The sequence below is a fragment of the Syzygium oleosum genome, unplaced genomic scaffold (assembly GCF_021117445.2).
Source record: "Syzygium oleosum isolate NSW1041296 unplaced genomic scaffold, Sole_v2.1 Sole_v2.16, whole genome shotgun sequence".
In the NCBI taxonomy this organism is placed as follows: Eukaryota; Viridiplantae; Streptophyta; class Magnoliopsida; order Myrtales; family Myrtaceae; genus Syzygium; species Syzygium oleosum.
The window spans coordinates 4,163,395-4,185,250 of NW_026607500.1; positions in this window are offsets into that span (position 1 = coordinate 4,163,395).

The following is a 21,856-nucleotide window of genomic DNA, read 5'->3' on the forward strand; positions in this document are numbered from 1 at the left end:
TTGACCCGTACTCAACTTGTGAGATATGTCTTCTTAAAAAAAGACAAGCGCCATTTGTAGGACATATTTACTGAGCTACTAACACATTGGGTCTGATACATAAGGATGCATAAGGAACACTTAATGAATCGGCTAAAGATGGTTATTCTTATTTCATTACCTTTACCGATGATCTGTTATGGTATATATATTTGTATATGAAGTATAAATCTGAATCCTTTAAAAAGTTAAAGGAATTCAAGGCTGAAGTTGAGAAACAAATGGGAAAGAGTATAAAGGCTCTTTGATCTAATCGAGGAGGTGAATACCTTAGTGCTAAATTCCATAATCATCTTAAAGAAAATGGAATTTTATTGCAATTGATAACTCCTAGAACTCCAGAACACAATGGTGTATATGACAGAAGAAATCACAGTTTATTAGATATGGTGCGATCCATGATCAGTTACACGAATTTGCTAATATCCCTTTGGGGATATTCCCTTGAAATAGCCACATATCTTTTGAAAAGAGTCCCAACCAAGTCTGTTCCAACTATGCCTATGAGATATGCATGATAGTAAATCGAGTCTTAATCATATTAAGATTTGGGGTTATCCAACTTATATCAAAAAGCAGAAAATGGACAATTTGGAGGGGAGATATGAACAAGGTCGCATCCAAAAGAAACTCTTGGATACTATTTCTATTTTCACTCTGACCAAAGAGATTCGGTCAGTAGACATGCTTCTTTTCTGGAGAATTAGTTCATCCAAGAAAGTGGAGCAAGGCGGAAAATATAAATACAAGAAGAAACCAATAGAATAGCAAACGACCGAATCTAGACATAAACTTCATATTCAATGAGAAATTCAAATGCACAACCTCTTCGAAGGAGTTTGAGAATGTCTCGTCCAACTGTTCGTTATGGACACTTAATTGAATATACTAAACCTTTGTTCATTGTGAATGACAGTGATCAATCTATTGATCCTAACACCAATGAGGAATCGATGTCCGACATTGATTTTGGTAACACTACAAAAAAACTAGGATTTTGCGACGACAATTTGCAATGAAAAAATTTTCGTCGGAAATTTGCGACAACTTTTGAAATGAAAACTAAAATCGTCGGAAATTTGCGACGAAAAATTTTTCGTCAGAAATTTCCGACGATTTTTGCGACAAAAACTTTTTCGTCGCAAATTTCCGACGAATTTTGCGATGAAAGATTTTTCGTCGCAAATTTCCGACGAATTTTGCCAACAAAAGATTTTTCGTCGCTAATTTCCGACGAATTTTGGCGACGAAAGATTTTTCGTCGCTAATTTCCGACGAATTTTGGCGACGAAAGATTTTTCGTCGATAATTTCCGACGAATTTTGGCGACGAAAAATTTTTCGTCGCTAATTTCCGACGAATTTTGGCGCAGAAATTTATTCGTTGCAAATTTGCGACGAAAAATTTCGTCGCTAATTTCCGATGGAAAAAAAATTTGTCGCTAATTTCTGACGAATTTTGGCACAGAAATTTATTCGTTGCAAATTTGCGACGAAAAATTTTTTGTCTCTAATTTCCGATGGAAAAAAAATTTGTCACTAATTTGCGACACCGAAAATAATTTTTGTGATATCCGTCCCCACCCCCAATTTCTCTCTCTCGACTGATTCCTTTTATCCCCTCACTGCTCTCTCTCCGTCTCTCTCTTTCATTTCTCTCGATTTACCTATCTGTGCACGCGCAAATCAATCTTGATAAAGCTTTTCCGCTGGTAAGTGTCGTGGCTAATTTCGTGACTAATTGGCGACAAAAACGGTTTGTCACAAAATTATTCATCGCTGGATTTGTATTTGTTGGTGTTATTGAAATTTTTTTTCCCTTCCTTACTAGTTTGGCCGGTCGCCGGAGACATCGCCGACCATGGGGCGAGGTCTAGTGGCCTGGCCATGGCCGCCGGTCGACCTCGCCGACGCCCAGGTGGGCTAGCCTCGCATGGGCCTCGCCATGGCCGGCAAGCTCGAGATCTGGGCAAGCTCGAGCTCGTCGACCAAGCTCGCCGGCCATGGTGAGCTCGGCCCTCGCCGGTGGCGAGGCTGGCCCTCGACGGCACTGGCGAGGGCCGAGCTCGCCGGCGGCGAGGCTGGCTCTCGCCGGCACTGGCGAGGGCCGAGCTCACCATGGCCGGCGAGCTCGAGCTCGCCCAAATCTGGGCGAGCTTGAGCTCGCCGGCGGCGAGGCTGGCCCTGGCCGGCACTGGCGACGGCCGAGCTGGCCATGGCCGGCGAGCTCGAGCTCGCCCAGAACTCGCCCAAATCTGGGTGAGCTCGAGCTCGCCGACACAAGTTCTGGGTGAGCTTGAGCTCGCCGGCACAAGTTCTGGGTGAGCTTGAGCTCGCCGGCGGCTTGGCTGGCCCTCACCAGCACTGGCGAGGGCCGAGCTCGCCATGTCCGGCGAGCTCGGGCTCGCCCAGAACTTGCCCAGATCTTGGCGAGCTCGAGCTCGCCGGTCATGGCGAGCTCGGCCCTCGCCAGTGCCAACGAGGGCCAGCCTCGCCGCCGGCAAGCTCGAGCTCACCCAGAACTTGCCTAGGCGAGATCGCCGATCGTCGAACCGGCGAGCGGCCAAGACGAAAGGAAAAAAAAGGAAAAGAAAAAGACAGAGAAAAAAATAAAAGATAATTAAAAAATGAATCTTAAGTAATTTGTTTTTATTTTAGGTACGTGTCCATTTGAAGGTCTCGCAATCCAAGTGAATGTTGCAATTCTCATCAAATAGACCACTTTCTACTACAAAGGTTTCAGTCAAATACTTGGTAAGTCTTCTGGACATGGTAATTTTTTCATTTTTTTCAAGTTGAAAGTAATTGTTTCGTAGAAAACAAAATTGTAATTGTTAGAATTTTATGGTTTTAATTAACAATATTAAACAAGAGATATGATATTTTTAATATTGTACGAGAATTTTTTTATTTTTATATAGACACAATGCAAAGAGACAGGGGTTGGATGTATAATAAGAACTTACCTGGACGTCGAGGATTGACCGATGAGTTTCGAATCGGGTTGGAACTATTTTTGGACTTTGCTAGTAATAAATATGAGTTCATGGATGGAAATAAGTTAATGTGTCCATGTAAAAAGTGCAGTAATGGAAAGTTTCAAGACATTGACAAAGTTAGAGAACATCTTTATAGATTTGGGTTTACTCCGAACTATTATAATTGGACTTGCCATGGTGAACCATTTATATCTGATGACGGATATCGAAGAAGCGACCAATTTTTAGTGAGGGAAGAATGTAGCTATTATGACCAATTGAACCCATACCAGAGGATGGTGTTTGATGAAACCGATCATAATTTTATTTCAGAATCTAATCATGCAAGTACTAGTTTTACTCCTACACTTGAACAAGTGGGAACTAGTCACACATCACAATTGGAAGAGATAAGAGTTACAGGTTTTGATGAGAATGTGTGTGATGGAACTTTTCAATCTAATCAGTTCTGGAAAGTGTTGAAAACAGCAGATGAACTTTTATGGGCAGGTTGTGACAACCACACGAAGGTATCAGTTACAGCAAGACTGTTAAATATCAAGGCAGATCATAATATGTCTATGGATTGCTTCAACTCTTTTGTTGAAGTAATGCGGGAAACAATGCCTCGTGACAACATCATGCCAAGTGACTTTTACGATATGAAAAAGCTAGTGGATAACTTAGGTCTTTCAGTTGTAAGGATTGATGTATGTAGTAGGGGTTGTATGTTATATTGGAGAGACGATGAAAATGCAGAATCATGCAAATTCTGTAGCCAACCTAGGTACAAGATTAATAGGAGGCAAGGTCGTAATCAGAAGCGTAGACAATACAAGCAAATATTTTATTTGCCCTTAATTCCCAGGTTGCAAAGGCTTTATGCGTCTCAAGCCACTGCTGAACACATGATTTGGCATGCAAATCACGAAACAGAAGAGGATCTAATGTGTCATCCTTCAGATGCAGAGGCATGGAAACATTTTGATAGAACATACCCTGAGTTTGCGATAGAGCCTCGAAACATCAGGTTAGGTCTGTGTGCTGATGGATTTGCCCCATTTGGGAAATCAGAAAAAAGTTATTCATGTTGGCCAGTTATCTTAACTCCGTACAATCTTCCACCCTGTATGTGCATAAAGACACCTTATATGTTTTTGACATTGATCGTGACTAGCCCGCAAAATCCGAAAAAGTTGATAGATGTTTATATGCAACCATTGATTGAAGAGTTACAACGGCTATGGGACAAAGGTGTCCCTACGTATGATGTTTCTACCGATCAAACACTTGTAATGAAGGCTACTCTTCTTTGGACAATAAATGACTTTCCAGCTTATGGAATGTTATCTGGATGGAGTACAGCTGGGATCTTAGGATGTCCGATATGTATGGAGAGATCGAAGGCATTCAGATTAAAACATGGTAAGAAGCCCAGCTATTTTGATTGTCACAGGCAATTTTTGCCACTATATCATACATTCAGAAGGAATAAAAAAAAGTTCATCAAGAATAGGATCGAAAGAACACATCCACCATTGATGTTGATCGGTCATCAAATTTGGGAGCGAGTGCAAGAGTTTCCAACCGTTGTTGAAAACCCTCACGGCACAACTATTGCGTACGGAAGTACACATAAGTGGACTAAACGCAGTATATTTTGGGGTCTATCATATTGGAAGGCCCATCTTATTCATCATAATCTTGACGTCATGCACATAGAGAAGAACGTTTTCGACAATGTCAAAAATACTGTGATGGATGTTACTGGAAAAACAAAAGACAACTTGAACGCAAGAAAAGATATGAGGGATATTTGCGATTGGCCAACACTAGATGCGGATGCAAGCAGCAGGGGACCAAAACCAAAAGTAGTTTATACATTGGACAAGGAGCAAAGACGGGTCGTTTGTCAATGGTTGAAATCGGTGCGATTTCCTGATGGATATGCTTCCAATCTCGGGAGATGCGTTAATTTGAATGAATGCAAGTTGACAAGTCTGAAGAACCATGATTGTCACATATTTATGGAAAAACTAATTCCAATAGCCTTCAAGGAACTTCTACCAAACTTTGTTTGGGGCGCTATTACAGAGTTAAGTAATTTTCTACATGATATTTGCTCAACAGCGTTGAAGGCATCACACATGGAGAAACTAGAGAGAGATATTCCAATTATTCTTTGCAACTTAGAAATGATATTTCTTCCATCGTTCTTTGATTCAATAGAGCATCTCTTAGTTCACTTGCCTTACTAGGCCAAAGTTGCAGGTCCCGTCCAATTTCAATGGATGTATCCATTTGAGAGGTAAATTTTTTTTTAAATAAATTTGAAATTACTTCATTATATATTATGTTCCGATAAACTTTTTTGTATTGCAACTAGCTTCTTATATCATTTGAAGAAAAAAGTGAAGAATAAGGCATGTGTCGAAGCTTCAATTTGTAATACATATATTGTGGAAGAAGTGACAACATTTGCATCATACTATTTTGAGCCGTACAGGTAGTGTAAGAGGCGGAGAGCATGAAGAAATGATGAGGGCCCCATTGATCCCTATTGCAAATTATTCTCTATTTTCAATTTTTGGGTCGACCAAGCGGCGCATGTAAGTTTCGTCACTTAACAGGTGAAGAAAAGAAGGCAGCCCATACATATATTTTACTGAACTGTCCAGAAGTTAAGCCATACTTCAAGTAAGTGTACATTTGTAAGTATATGTATTGTGTGTCAAACATTTGCTAATATATAAATGGTATTTGTTAATAGGATTTTCCAAAATTCAATGTTTGGACTACCACCGAATGAGTTTAACCGTTTGTGCAAGGAACAATTTGCAACATGGTTCGAAACATATGTAAGTTGTATATAGATGAAATCCAAGTTATTCGAATTTTTTATACATCATATATTAAAATACATATTATTGACATTGCGTGTGTGACCTTAGGTTCACAGTAATCATGATTATGTTGGAGAGCAAGGATTGCTATATCATCTGTCGTGGGGTCCAAAGTCAAGAGTACGAAGTTGGCCAGCATATTTCATAAACGGGTATAATTTTCACACTCGAAATTATGGAATGGGAAAAGCCACAATGAATAGTGGTGTGTGTGTTCAGTCATCCAATGGTGACGGTTCGAAAGATGATTTTTATGGCTTGTTGAATGAAATCGTAGAGATAGAGTACCATGGACCATTAATGCTGGTTGTGTTATTTAAGTGCATGTGGTTCGACCCCGTCAAAGGAATGAATGTGCATACGAAATTTAATTTGGTTGAAATAATCACAAGAAAAGATATTTGAAATATGAACCATTTGTCTTGGCACAACAAGCAATTCAAGTATATTATGCATCATATCCTAGTTTGAAAAGTGACAAAGCCGGTTGGTGGGCTGTATGTAAAATCAAAGCACGAAAAAAAATCGAGGAACACTGGAAGGACACAGCATATCAACAAGAGGAAGTTCGTCACATGATTGAAACTGATGAATATAACATTCCAACTTTATGAAATCCATGTGGAGTGATGATCGATATGGATCCAACTGAAATTCGCGAATCAAATTTTGAAGTGAGTATAGAATTTGATTTTGAGACAGAGGATGAAAATAATGCTCATGAAGAAGATGAAGATCAAGACGGAGATGAAGACGAAGATGAAGGTGAAGATGAAGGTGAAGGTGAAGATGAAGATGAAGATGAAGATTATGATTTTTGAGACTTTTTACTAATTATGTGTAATTATTATTATTATTGGGACATGTGTTTTTTGTTGTTGTCACAATTTTTATTATTGTTGTTGTCGTAATTATTATTATTGTTGTTATTGATGTTGTTGTTATTATTAGAATACGTGGCTAATTAAACTCAGATTTAACCACGGAATTGAAATAGTCAGGAAAAAGCCACGCGACTATATTTCCGGCGTCTTCTTTTAAATTCGTGGCAAAATTGGTGGGAAATTTCCCACGAATTTTGCCACGAATTTAAAGTTTCCGGGAAATTATTGCACTATCTACTATTTTCGAACACCCGGTATATGATGCTTGTTTTTTTTAATTTCGTGGGAAAATTCGTGGGAAATTTCCCACGAATTTTCCAACGAAATTAAAACACCCGTTATGTGTTGCGCCTTTTTTTAAATTTGTGGCAAAATTCGTCGGAAATTTCCGACGAATTTTGCCACGAAATTTTAATTTGCCGTATGTTGGAGTCTTTTATTAAATTCGTGGCAAAATTCGTTTGAAATTTCCAACGAATTTTGCCACGAATTTAAAGTTTCCGGGCAATTATTGCACTATGTACTATTTTCGTGGCAAAATTCATTGAAAATTTCCGATGAATTTTGCCACGAAATTTTAATTGCCATATCTTGGAGTCTTTTATTAAATTCGTGGCAAAATTCGTTGGAAATTTCCGACGAATTTTGCCACGAATTTAATGTTCCGGGCAATTATTGTATTATGTACTATTTTCGTGGGAAAATTCGTGGGAAATTTCCCACGAATTTTGCCACGAAATTTTAATATGCCGTATGCGGGAGTCTTTTTTAAATTCGTGGTAAAATTCGTTGGAAATTTCCAACGAATTTTGCCACGAATTTAAAGTTTCCGGGCAATTATTACACTATGTACTATTTTCGTGGCAAAATTCGTCGGAAATTTCCGACGAATTTTGCCACGAAATTTTAATTTGCCGTATGTTGGAGTCTTTTTTTTTTAATTCGTGGCAAAATTCTTCGGAAATTTCCGACGAATTTTGCCACGAATTTAATGTTCCGGGCAATTATTGCACTATGTACTATTTTCGTGGCAAAATTCATGGGAAATTTCCCACGAATTTTGCCACGAAATTCAAACACCCGTTATGATGCTTGTTTTTTTAATTTCGTGGGAAATTTCCCACGAATTTTCCAACAAAATTAAAACACTCGTTATGTGTTGCGCCTTTTTTTAAATTCGTGGCAAAATTTGTCGGAAATTTCCGACGAATTTTTCCACGAAATTTTAATATGCCGTATGTGGGAGTCTTTTTTAAATTCGTGCCAAAATTCGTTGGAAATTTCCAATGAATTTTGCCACGAATTTAAAATTTCCAGGCAATTATTGCACTATGTACTATTTTCGTGGCAAAATTCGTCGGAAATTTCCGACGAATTTTGCCACGAAATTTTAATTTGCTGTAAGTTGGAGTCTTTTTAAATTCGTGGCAAAATTCGTCGGAAATTTCCAACGAATTTTGCCACGAAATTTTAATTTGCCGTATGTTGGAGTCTTTTTTAAATTCGTGGCAAAATTCGTCGGAAATTTCTAACGAATTTTGCCATGAATTTAAAGTTTCCGGGCAATTATTGCACTATGTACGATTTTCGTGGCAAAATTCGTGGGAAATTTCCCACGAATTTTGCCACGAAATTCAAACACACGGTATGATACTTGTTTTTTAATTTCGTGGGAAAATTTGTGGGAAGAATTTTCCAACGAAATTAAAACACCCGTTATGTGTTGCGCCTTTTTTTAAATTCGTGGCAAAATTCGTCGGAAATTTCCGATGAATTTTGCCACGAAATTTTAATATGCCGTATGTGGAAGTCTTTTTTAAATTCGTTGCAAAATTCGTTGGAAATTTCCAATGAATTTTGCCACGAATTTAAAGTTTCCGGGCTATTATTGCACTATGTACGATTTTCGTGGCAAAATTGGTGGGAAATTTCCCACAAATTTTGCCACGAAATTCAAACACCCGGTATGATGGCTTTTTTTTTTTAATTTTGTGGGAAATTTCCCACGAATTTTCTCACGAATTTCAAATTTCCGGTACAAGCGGCTTTTCTCAATTTCATGGCAAAATTCGTGGGAAATTTCCCACGAATTTTGCCACGAAGATAGAAACATATCATAATATTCTTCAACCGTCCATCTCGCGTCTACCAAGTAATTTTGGCCCAACCAAATCTCTTTCTCGCCGTCCTCGCCGTCTACCTCGCCGTCGCTGCCCTCGCCGTGCACCTCGCCGTCCACCTCGCCCGGCGCGGTAAGTACTCGAGCTCCATTCCTTGAATAAATATGCTGTCGCGGCCGAGGGGGGGTCGCGGCCGCGATTCCGGGGAGGGGGGGTCGCGGCCACGATTCCGGCCGGGGGGGGGGTCGCCGCCATGATTTCGGCGAGGGGGGCTCGTTTTGATATTTGTTGTAATTCGTTTTGCATATTTAATATGCTTCCTTATATTTTTAGTGAAATCTGATGTGGTCAAAATTTCAATAGATTCTTCCGACGAGAGCCAGAGATTGCTATTTATTAGAGGCGATAGTCTGTTTGTTTCATTTTCTCAAGTTTATTTCTTGCTCTCTGAAACAAAATGGTAAGCAACCGTAATACATGTTCATATTTTTGAATATATTTGTCTAACCTCTTTACTTGTCAGTATAAACGTGGAGGTCACATGCGTGGTGCGGTTTCACAAAGAAGACCAGCCCCTTCCGCTTCGTGGCCTCGTCCCCGTCTCTCTCCTCTTCCCCTGCCCTTTCATCCAACCCTCAACCACCACATGTTCATGGACAACACGGACACATTGGCCCATCCTCCGACCCTTAACAACATATTAGGGAAGAACTTGGGGACATGCGAACTGAATTTACTTCAGTTCCATCTCCTTCGGTTCCACATTCTTCTTCAGTGCAACACTCGAATGATGAAGAAGATAGCCGATTCATTATATGCCCATGTGGAGATTCATAAGTACTTCATTTTTTTACGTATATGTAAATTATGGATGTAAACAAAATTGTCCATGTTGTGAATTTTCCGTATGCTTCATTGTCTTATTGTCTATATTGTTATAACATGTTTTCAGATTCATATATTCTACGTATGTTGTGAGGGAACTTAATAAAATAGTCAATAACTGTTGGATCGGACAGTTTACTACTCTCAGCAACGCTCCTAAAGAAGTAAAGACTTTGTGGTGGAATGAGTTCAAGGTTAGTGTTGTCCTTCTATTTTCTCACATACTAAGGTCGGTGTAACATACTGATGGTCAATAATGAATTTTCTCACGAATTTTCTGGTGCATTATAATGGATATGTCACCTGTAACCCTCATAATAACTTTCAGTTGCTTTTCTATTGATTGTAGCGTAAGTTCACGTGAAATGAAATGGAAGAGGATGAGGTTAGAAGAATTTTTAAAAAGAAAGTCGGTGATCACATGCGATATGTGATAAATAGAGCGAAGAAAACAAAACAAAAGCTGGATTTCATAACAGCTGACAATTGGACGGAAATTACGAGAACTTGGGAAAATGAGAAGCATAAGCAAAGGTGTGAACAGAACAAGAAGAATCGAGCTTCTAGTTCTAGTGACGGGTCTGCGTATGCCACATATGCTGGGGGCTCTATCAGCATCGGCGAGCATAAAAGAAGAATGGTAATTTTGTTTAAACTTGTCAGTTCATTTAATTCAATGATTACTCATTTAATTTTAATTTTTGTAGGCAGATGAATTGGGGACGGAACCCACATTTACAGCCACATTTGAACGCACATTTCAGAAAAAGGATAAGACATGGACTGGCGCTCGAGCAAAATCTATTAAGGTATGTAAGGTTATAGTTTGGACTTTATGGAAATTAGAATGAAAATCATGAATGTTTTTAATATTTATGGTAATATATATGAATTTATATTATTTTCATATATATTGTTAATATAGGAAAAATATGATGAATTTTTAATGAGGACTGCTAGTGGTGATGGTGGTGGTGATGATGGTGGTGGTGGTGATGGTGTTGCTGTGTCTGAGCCATCAGTTGACAGTATGGCATTATGGGTGGAGGCAACGGGTGAGATGAAAAGAAGAAAAATATTTGGGATAGGATCCTTGTCAAGGATGTACAAAACGAAGGCTGCTGCAACTTCATCCTCCAATGCAGCTGTTTCAAGGAGGACACGACATGAGGAGGAAATGACCCAAGAATTGAACCAACTGAAACAGTTGCTTGTACAGAAGGACAAAGAAATGAAGCATTTACTTGGACAGAAGGACGAAGAAATGAGAGTGATGCAACAACAAATGCAACTTATCATGCAACACCTCGACATCGATCGCAATGAGGTTCCTCCTGTACCTCCTATTAATGTAATAGGTGGTGGGCATAATGATGAGCCATACAATGATGCGGCGATTGATGATGATGATGATACTGATGCTTTTATTGTCAGTCCATCCTAGTTCATTCTCTTCGGGGCCGACCAGTCGTTGTCGTCGTCCCCTCGCGGCGAGCTACCTCGTCAATTCGAGGACAAGCTTTAGGTGACGTCCTCGTCTCTCGGCTTTATGAGTTAGAATTGTGACGTTGTTGCTGGTTTCATATGTTTTCTAATGGATGTGAAAGTTGACTTATTTTCAAATGTAAGAACATTGGTCCTTGAACGTTTTTTAAAAATCCTCCTACTCATTTTTTTATAGCTAGTTCCACGTCCATGCATAAATGCTTTTTTTTATATTTTGGACAAATTCGATATCTTTATTTATGTATCCATATTTCATCAGGTGTCGATAAAGGTGACTGTTCCTCATGTCCTGCCAAGTACCAAAGCGGCCAACGTTTTATGGTTATCCCGCGTCCTTTCAATGTTATGAATGTATTACATGATGTTTATTAGTGCTTAGCTACCTCTATGTACTATGAGAATGAATATCAAATACCATCATGTGAGACTTTGCAACTTATACATTATAGAAATTAATATTATTGCTAATTATATTTAAAATCGAAATTGTCCCTAAACAAAATTCGTCGCAAACTTAGCGACGAATTTTTTCACGAATAGATTTCGTCGCAATTGAAATTTTTGGTCGGAAAAATTCGCGATTTTCGACGATTTTTGTAACGAATAATTAGCGACAAATTTTGTAACGAATTTTCCCACGAATTTAGCCACGAATTTGTTTTCGTCACAATTTACCAACGAAAATTGAAATTTTTTTGCGGCAAAATTCGCGATTTCCCACAATATTTGCAACGAATATTTTGCGACAAATTTTCCAACGAATTTTGCAACTAATTTAGTCACGAATTTTGCAACGAATAATTAGCCACGAATTAATTTTCGTCGCAAATTACCAACGAAAATTCAAATTTTCATCGCAAAAATTTGCGAAAAAAAATTTCCGAAGAATTTTTTTTTTCGTGGGAAATTTCCCACGAATTTTGCCACGAAATTGAAAAAAGCCGCCTATGCCGAAAATTTGAATTTCGTTGCAAAATTAGTGGGAAATTTCCCACGATATTTGCAACGAATATTTTGCAATAAATTTTCCAACGAATTTTGCAACTAATTTAGCCACAAAATTTGCAACAAATAATTAGCCACGAATTAATTTTCGTCGCAAATTACCAACGAATATTCAAATTTTCGTCGCAAAAATTTACGGAAAATAAATTTCCGACCAATTTTTTTGTTCGTGGCAAAATACCGGATTTTTCAATTTCGTGGGAAATTTCCCACAAATTTTGCCACGAAATTGAGAAAAGCCGCCTATGCTGATAATTTGAATTTCGTGGGAAAATTCGTAGGAAATTTCCCACGAATTTTGCCACGAAATTGAAAAAAAACCGCCTATGCCAAAAATTTGAATTTCGTTGCAAAATTCGTGTGAAATTTCCCACAATATTTGCAACGAATATTTTGTGACAAATTTTCCAACGAATTTTGCAACTAATTTAGCCACGAATTTTGCAACAAATAATTAGCCACGAATTAATTTTTGTCGCAAATTACCAACGAAAATTCAAATTTTCGTCGCCAAAATTTGTGCAAAAAAAAATTTCCGACGAATTTTTTTGTTCGTGGCAAAATACCGGGTTTTTGAATTTCGTGGGAAATTTCCCACAAATTTTGCCACGAAATTGAAAAAAGCCGCCTATGCAAAAATTTTAATTTCGTGGGAAATTTCCCACGACTTTGTTTTCGTCACAAATTACCAACGAAAAATTAAAATTTTTTGTCGCAAAAAATTTCCGACGCCGAATTAGCGACGATCTTTTTTTCATTGCTAATTCGTCGGAAATTCGTTTTGCCACGAAAAATTACCGACGAATTTTGCCACGATTTTTGCAACGAATAATTAGTGACGAATTTTCCAACAAACTTTCCAACGAACTTTGCAACCAATTTTGCGACGAAAAATTTCGTCGCAAATTACCAACAAAAATTTAAATTTTTTGTCGCAAAAATTTGCGACGACGAATTACCAACGAATTTTTGTTCGTCGCTAATTTCGTTAGAAATTCGTTTTCCAACGAATTTTGCCAAATTTTTCGTTGGAAAATTCGTGGCAAAACCCTTGTTTTCTTGTAGTGTAAATGGCTTGAGGCCACGAAATCTGAATTAAATTCAATGTATTTCAACAATGTTTGGACTCTAGTTGACTTGGCCGATAGTATTGTACTAATTGGCTGTAAATGGGTCTTCAAGAGAAAAATGAACACTGATGGTCAAGTTGGAACTTACAAGGCACAGCTACTTGTGAAAGGATATCATAAAAAAGAAGGGATTGATTGTGACGAGACTTTCTCACTAGTAGCCATGCTAAAATCTATTCATATTATTTTAGCTATAGCTATGTATCTTGACTATGAGATATTCCAGATGGATGTCAATACAACTTTCCTAAATGGGTTCCTCGAAGAAGATATCTATATGGAACCACAACGGGGGGGTTTGAATGTGATGGTGATAGTCGAAGGTGTGCAAACTTAAGAGAGCCAATTATGGACTCAAGCAAGCCTCCAGAAGTTGCAACATCCATTTTGACGAGGTAATCAAATCATTTGGTTTCATCAAAAATCCGAATGAATCTTGTTTATATAAGAAGGTCAGTGGGAGCGCAATTGTCTTTCTAGTTTTGTATGTTGATGACATACTTTTGATAGAGAATGATATACCTACGATATCATCGATCAAAAAATTCTTGTTACATAAATTCTCCATGAAGATTTAGGAGAGGCAACCAATATTTTAGGAATAAAAACCAACAGAGATAGATCGAGATAATTGATTGGCCTTTAACAATCTACGTACATCGACAAAGTGTTAACACATTTTAACATGCAATATTCCAAAAGAGGATTGTTGCCTTCTAGGCATGAAATCCATCTTTCCAAGGATACGTGTCCCAACACTCCTTAAGAGAGAGAGCGGGTGGCAAAATACCCTATGCATCCATTATTGGTAGCATATTGTATTCTATGCTATGTACGAGACTTGATATTGTGCATGATGTATGCATGACGAGTAGATATCAATCTGATCCAAGCAAAAGCACTGGATAGCAATCAAGACTATCCTTGAGTACTCACGAAGGACTAAGGATCTATTCTTGATATATGGAAAAGGAGAGTTTAAAGTTGAAGCATATACAAGTCTGATTTTCAATCTGATCCTAATGATTATAAGTCTACTTATGGGTTTGTCTTTACACTCAATGTTGGTACAGTTAGTTGGAAAAGTTCCAAACATAGCATAACTGCTGATAGCTGCTGATTCCACCATTGAGGCTGAGTATGTAGCTGCTTCTGAAGCAACAAAGGAAGCGGCTTGGATGAAGAAATTCATTTAAGAATATGTAGCTGCTTCTGAAGCAACAAAGGAAGCGGCTTGGATGAAGAAATTCATTTCAGAACTTGGAGTGGTTCCTTCCATTGAACAGTTGATGACATTGTTTTATGATAGTAATGAGGCAATAGCTCAAGCTAAGAAACCAAGGTCTCACCAGAAATCCAAGCACATTGAGAAGCATTTCCATCTCATCAGAGAGATTGTTGGGAAAGGTGATGTCACCTCACAGAAAATAGCCTCAATGGAAAACGTGGCGCATCCCTTCACTAAAGTGTTGCCTCAGTCTTCTTTTGAAAGACACCTTGACAAGATGGGTTTAAGGCATGAGAAAGGTTGGCTTTAGTGCAAGTGGGAAATTGTTGGTTATATGCCCTAAAGCAAACTTGTCATAGTTACATGTTAGGGATTTCAGTTGTATTATTTACTAGCAAAGGCAAATTCATTCATTGTCCCATTTATATGAATGAATCCATAAGATCACTTGCGACTGAATTTATTAGTAGGGTGTTAAGAATATATGTGACATGTTCAAAGTTAGATTGAGTCTTTAAACAGTTCCTGGTTGATGGATTATTAAGAGGATATTGATGATCTTGTTGAGACCGGTATGTTCTTAAGCTTCAACATTTAGTATTTGATACCTAAGGGAATGATGAGTCAGAAGTCATTGGGTATTGTAATACCCGAGCTAGAACACAAGTGCTGGTATCGGACAAGCTCACTCAACATGACATACTCAGAACGATTAGCAACATAGAAGCTTTTAGTGGGATTAATGACTAATCATTTGGGCTATGGTCTTATGTAAAATCCTTAGACTTGAGGCACGGTGTTGACTTGTATTTTTTATGGTTGTGGTTCACAAGTGCACATATTGGCGCTTCATTGAACCATCTTTGTACTTGATGGTCATAGTTTGTTCATATATGAACGTACATGCGTGTGCAATATGGAATCGGTCTTCTTGTCGTATATAAGATACAATAATGATGTCCTATGCGATCTAACCGTGCCATTGTTTTGAAATCATTAGCTAGGGTTATAACCAAGAATGAATAGTTGATGTCTCATTGAAATACGTGTCAATTAGGCTTGTGCATTTGCTTGAATTGGTGCATTGACAAATAATTCCATGGCTTTTGTTCGATCGGGACATAGAAAGACAAAAGGATTGAATTAGATGGCAGCCAAAGTTGACAAATTCATTATGTTCTTAAATCATTCATACTGTTTGGGTAGCCATGACATATTGCTAGATGTCACTCATGGTTTGTAGGACCTAAAGATTGAGCAGGACGAACAGTTTTTTTGGTTGTACTAATGTATTATTACAAGTCCTACGGCTAGCTCAATGATGAACCTAGGGATGCCACAAACCATAACCAATTCAAAATGACGTTTAAATGGGAGAGACATAATGCAAATGTGTTTGCAAATTGCGGCAATCAAATTGAGTCGGGCAAGATTAAGGTTCTAAAACGGGTTCAAGATCAACGGACAGATTAATATTCTAAAACGGTTTCGGAATAAATGGTTAGATTAATACTCTTAAATGGTTTTAGAATCAATGACCAAATAAATGATCCGAAGTGGTTTCAACATCAATGGGCAGATTTATGATCCGAAACAATTTCAGAATCAATGGCAATTTAACGATCTTAAACGGTTTCAGAATCAACAATCAAATTAATGTTCTAAAACAGTTTCAGACTTAACAGCTCAATTAACACTCTGTAACAGCTACAAAATTAATTCCCAGATTAATGCTCTGTAACGGTTACTGAATAATGCTCTGAAACGGTTTCAAAATCAACGTTTAGATTCAGACTCTAAAATGGGTTCAAACTCAGCGGTAGAATTAATGCCCTAATACAGATTCAGAGTTAACGGCCGAATTGATTTAAATAAATTGGATCTGAAAATGATTATTAGTGATGATTGACGTCAATCAAATTATTCACACACAAGAACAATTGCTAGCACAATTGATGTGGTGAACTCACTCGAATTTCTCTCTACCGTTCGATGCATGATTGGTGGTGTTTCTAAACTAGAGATCCGACATTTATGGGGCTAGAATTGAAGAACATCGTAACCAGATTACTTTAGACAAGTCAAGAGGAGATCGGACATTTACGATATGGAACTAAAGAACATTATAACGAGATTGTTAAAAATGTGATTAGACCTCCTTCTTCATTTCTATGTTCTTTTTATTAAAATGCACGAACAATATTTTGGAGATATACATGTCTTCCGCTGCAATTTTTTTTTTATTTACTTTTACCTATGCATGCTTTTGCCCAAAATCCCATCAATTGCAACTTCATGGAGGCGAGTTTCAATCTGAGGTGTTGTATAAAGATTCCCTTATGACCAGATATCATGCCAAAAGAAGCTCCATTGGTAGTTAGCACTCAGAAAAATTATCAAAATACCCAAATCTATTGCAATTGTGCCAATTTAGTTCTAATTTTTTTTTTGTCAATTGATTCCTAAGTCTTTTGCATTTGTGCCAATTGAATCCATCTAGCCATTTTTTGCGGGAAATCATTGATATGGATGCCGACTGTCTTACATAACACCGCCAACGATGACTCGGACAATTTTTAATAATTTTTTTTGAATTTTTTATTTATATTTTTCTTTTTTTTTCTTTTCTTTCACTTTCTTTTTTTTTCCTTCCCTTCTTCCTCCTCACTAGTCTCCGACGAAGCTCGCCGCTGCCGGCAAGGACGAGCCTCGACAATAAGTGCGAAACCTCTTTCTCTATCTCCTCAGTCTCCACATTGATAGTGCTGCCCTTGTCTTCTAGATCTTTGGCTATGGTCGATAGAGACTTGTTGACACTCTGCTTCCATTGTAGCTTTGAAGGGATTGAGGATTTGAGCGAAATCTGGGAATTGGCGCACTCACGACTCCTATTTTCTTTGTTGAAATTGTCCGACTCAAGCGATTCAGAGAGCTTTACGAAGATGGAGTTGGCAGAAGACCAAGAGACCTTGACGGCAACGGCAACGGAATCTTTGGATTCTCCTTTGTCGAAGGCAGCGTTGTTCCATATTTGAAGCTCAGGGGTGTAGAATGCATCTGGGTACTCAGGAACACTCAGCTTCTGAGGTAACTTGAACTAGAATGTTTTTTTTAATGTTAGGACAAACAGTTTACCTTAACAACGAAGATACACAAACATGAAAGAGGCTTCTTACTTAGGTTTTTGACTAATCCTTGGTTTATGATTAGTACAACTAGATGAGTTCTGATTTTGAATGATCTAAATGCCCTGATCTAGTCGATCTGGGGTGGGCCAATATTACTTTGTTTGCTAGGCCTATGACATGGAAAAATCGTGATCAGCTCCATATTCTCAAAGATTGAGCTTGTACTATAGATTTAATTATGAAAACGATCCATCCATTACTTTATCCCTTGAACTGATGCAGTTGAGATGAGGGCAAACACGAGTAAAACTAGCAAAACAATCATGACTGCATCGAACACGCTCAAAGGTGCAAATTCAAAGAAAATTCTCTCATAATTACGTCATTAATCAAAAGGATAAATTGAATTACACGAAAATTAGATACCTATTCTACGTTCAACTTGAACTTCCTCTGCCGCCAATCCCTTTTATCAGTAGTTAGATCTCAATCCTTAGTTAGACATGAAATGCTTCCAACAATTTATTAACCCAAGTGACAAAGATCTTCGTGCATGTCATGTTTATTTAGTTGTTTCCTAAAGGCGTAAGTCTTTTCTAGTCGGCCTTGGAAACTCTTTCTTCAGGCCAAAGCTCGGCAGAATTGAATAGAGGGATCAAACGAGCAGTGAAGACCCATTTGGCACAAATTTGACCTTATGTAGCGTGAAAGAAGGCCAGTTGAGATATGAAGGATTTATCATGATGACTAGTTGACCGTGCTTCTAAGTATAATAGACGTTGGTCCATGCAAGAATTTGCTCATTGTCAATGGCAATTGAGCGGATTTTAAGGTGCGCAACAATCCTCTCATTATCGCCTTGATTAATGAGCGCCAAGTCAACTTTCGTTAACTACTAGTTGCATAGCCCGGGCTTTGCGAGTGCACATTACATTTCTACATTGTCACCATTTTATTTATTAGAACCCCATCTCTCTCGCTTGTCGTAATTTGGTGATGAGGATTGGGTTACAAAGAAATGTCCTATTTCATCCAAATTCTAGAGTTTGCACGGAAAGTATTTTAATGGAATTTGTTCACTGAAAGTCCTAAAACTTATCACGAAACTGCAATTAAGTCCTAAAACTCGCAAAAAGTGCAATCAAGTCCTAAAACTTGTCAAGTTGATTCAATCGAATTCTAAAGTTAACACTATCTAACTAGACTAACGAAAAACACTTCCGTGTCTTATTTTATTACTTTTCTTGAGACACGTGGCAATGATGTGGCAACCAATAAGTATCACATCGGAAAAAATAAAAAAAATTAATTAGATAAAAAAAAAAAGCTAAAAGTTCAAAAAATAATATATAAAAAAAACCACACACACAACCAGCGGCTGTGGCCTAGCCCTCGCCGGTGGTCACTACCACAAGCATCGGGAAGGACTAACGAAGATCCCCTAGGCGTTCCCGAAGCCCAGCGAGGGTCTACAGGCCCTAATTTGGGTGAGGAGGACCCTTGCCCTAGATCTGAGCGAGGGTCATCAGCCCTCGCATAGGCCGGCAAGGCCTCACTTGGGGTGGGCAACACAGGGCGAGGCCTTGCCGGCCCAAGCGAGGGCCGACAATCCTCGCTTAGATCAAGGGCGAGGGTCATGCCCTCCCCATTTCAAGGCTTGCAGACCCTCGTTGGAGACCGATGAGACCTCGCCCAGAGCCAGCAAGGGTCGCCAGGCTTTAAGAAGGCCCAGGTGACCTCCACCGGCCCTTGCCGGCGACTTTGGCAATAACTAGGGCTTGGCCACAGCCACTGAGTGTGCGTGGTTTATTTTTAATGTATTTTAAACAAAATTAGTATTAAAAATTAAATTTGACCAAAACAACGTCGTTTATCACCACGTAGGAAAGAAAAAATATCGATTAAACCAACTTAACAAGTTTTGGGACTCGATTGCACTTTTTCTACAAGTTTTGGGATTCCATTGCACTTTCGTGAAGTTATAGGACTTCTAGTACACATATCTTGTATTTTAATTGTGTTATTTTCTGTTTTACAGGCAACTTCTTAGTATTAGGGATTCGGAAAGAGTTTGGTCATCTTGTTATTGGGGCTGGGCTCGAACGTCCTTGACTTTTGCATGAGATTTTCATACTAAATAGTGACACCAAGAAGCTAATCGTCACTGGGACGAAGTCACATTATTATAGGCAGAACAATGCCGACTCATGACGGCATTAACAAGGGTAACTACAATTACAAACTTCCTCAGTTACGCAGGTTCCGATTGCCTTTGGGCCGAACCTCCGAGCGCAGTAACCCTTGCACTGGTCCAAAACGCAGAACAGTTTCAAATCAACCGAATATATGCATGTGTTCGCTGCTCTCACCATCGTCAACTCATTGCCTGCATCCCAAGAGAGAAAAAAGAAAACACTGCACGGGTCAAATTTCAATTCTTTGAGATGATTTATATGTCTATATAATATGTCGAAGACACCATAGTTATATCTCCGCACGAATTATATATATAAGAAAAGAAAAAGCACTTTCATCTGAGTGAATTTGATTTACCAAAGCTTAATAAGAGGAAGAGTACCAGGATGGACATGCTGGAGCTCTTCATCTTGTGGATCTTCTGAATGATACTGTGGATGCTGCAAGTTTTAAGTACGTGCAGGGATACATGCTGGGCAAGTAGGGATTACGAGGTTATATATTCATTCATGTCTCTCTGTATTAGGCATTATATCCGTTAGCCATTCTCAATTTGTACTTTAGGAGAGTATGGGGTGGGCAATTTAGGTAAGCAATATTGAATTATTGGTAATTTCTTATTGGACTGTTATAGCATGCCATTTTGAGCCGTTGTTATTGAGCTACTATGAGTAAGAAAAATATCTGGATTCGCAACTCGATATCGGTCGTGATATATTGCTTATATTTGCAAGAAATTGAAAAAAAATTCCAAAATGAGTTCACAGGTCAGAATAAATGTTGTCATGGTTCTTACTAGTGAAAAAGAAAAGCTCACGAATAATTCAAAGTAGAAAATGGAAAAGTAAATTCAATAAAGAAAGAGAACGTGTTGCTTGAAGTGAATTCAATAAAGAAATAGAGATTAGTGGGGATTCTCAAATTATTCTGGACAGCTCCCCCATATATTTTATGTTAAAATAAGTGCATTGAAAGTCTAAAAACTTTGTCACGAAAGTGCAATTGAATTTTATAACTTTCAAACAATGCAATCACTTGCTTCAGTGAAACAATCCCGACGATTCCCCTCGCAATCGATGAACGCCCAGGAGGTCCAGCGAGTTCTTGAGCAGCAGGCTTGATGCCCTTGCGACCAACGCTTACAGGAGTACCCTCCAGTCCCGCCAGAGTTCCGCAGCAAAGCAGCCCAATCCCAGCGAGCAACCAGTGACCATTGACGACATCTGCAGCAACAGGCCAATCCCGGCGAGCCTCAAAGCCGCCTCCAGTGAACTCCAGGACTACGCCTGTGCCTCGCACACCGTCAGCACTCACTGCGACCACCAACAGCAACCCAGGGACACTAAACATACTTCGCATCTTCTCCAGTCGATCCCAGGCACACTTCCATCACGTTGTCCGACGTCAAAACAGCCCCAACGTGCCAGATTTTCTCCTGCTGGTCTCCAACCCGTGAGCAACATCACCAGAGTCGACCACAATCTCATGCATCACTCGGCCACAATTGAAGACATGTCTTTTTATCGCTTAAATTGATGCAGTTGAAATGAGGATAAACTTTCACCAAAATTTTGATATAAAGACCGTGGACACCTTAATTAACAAATAATCGAGTTAGGTACTGAGAGGGCATTAGTTGAATAACTAGTATAATCAAGCCTCCAACCCTAGATCCGGTTACGTAGGAAGCGGAGTATTCTCTTATACCTCACTCGATTACTAGCCGGCCACAATAAACTTGCGGCAACTTTCCTCATGTAGGATTCTCATAGGGTTATTAGAATTGTAATGTATTTCCGTGTGAGATAAAGGTTTAGGAGAGCATGTGCTGATTGAGGACCGTTTCGGCATTACC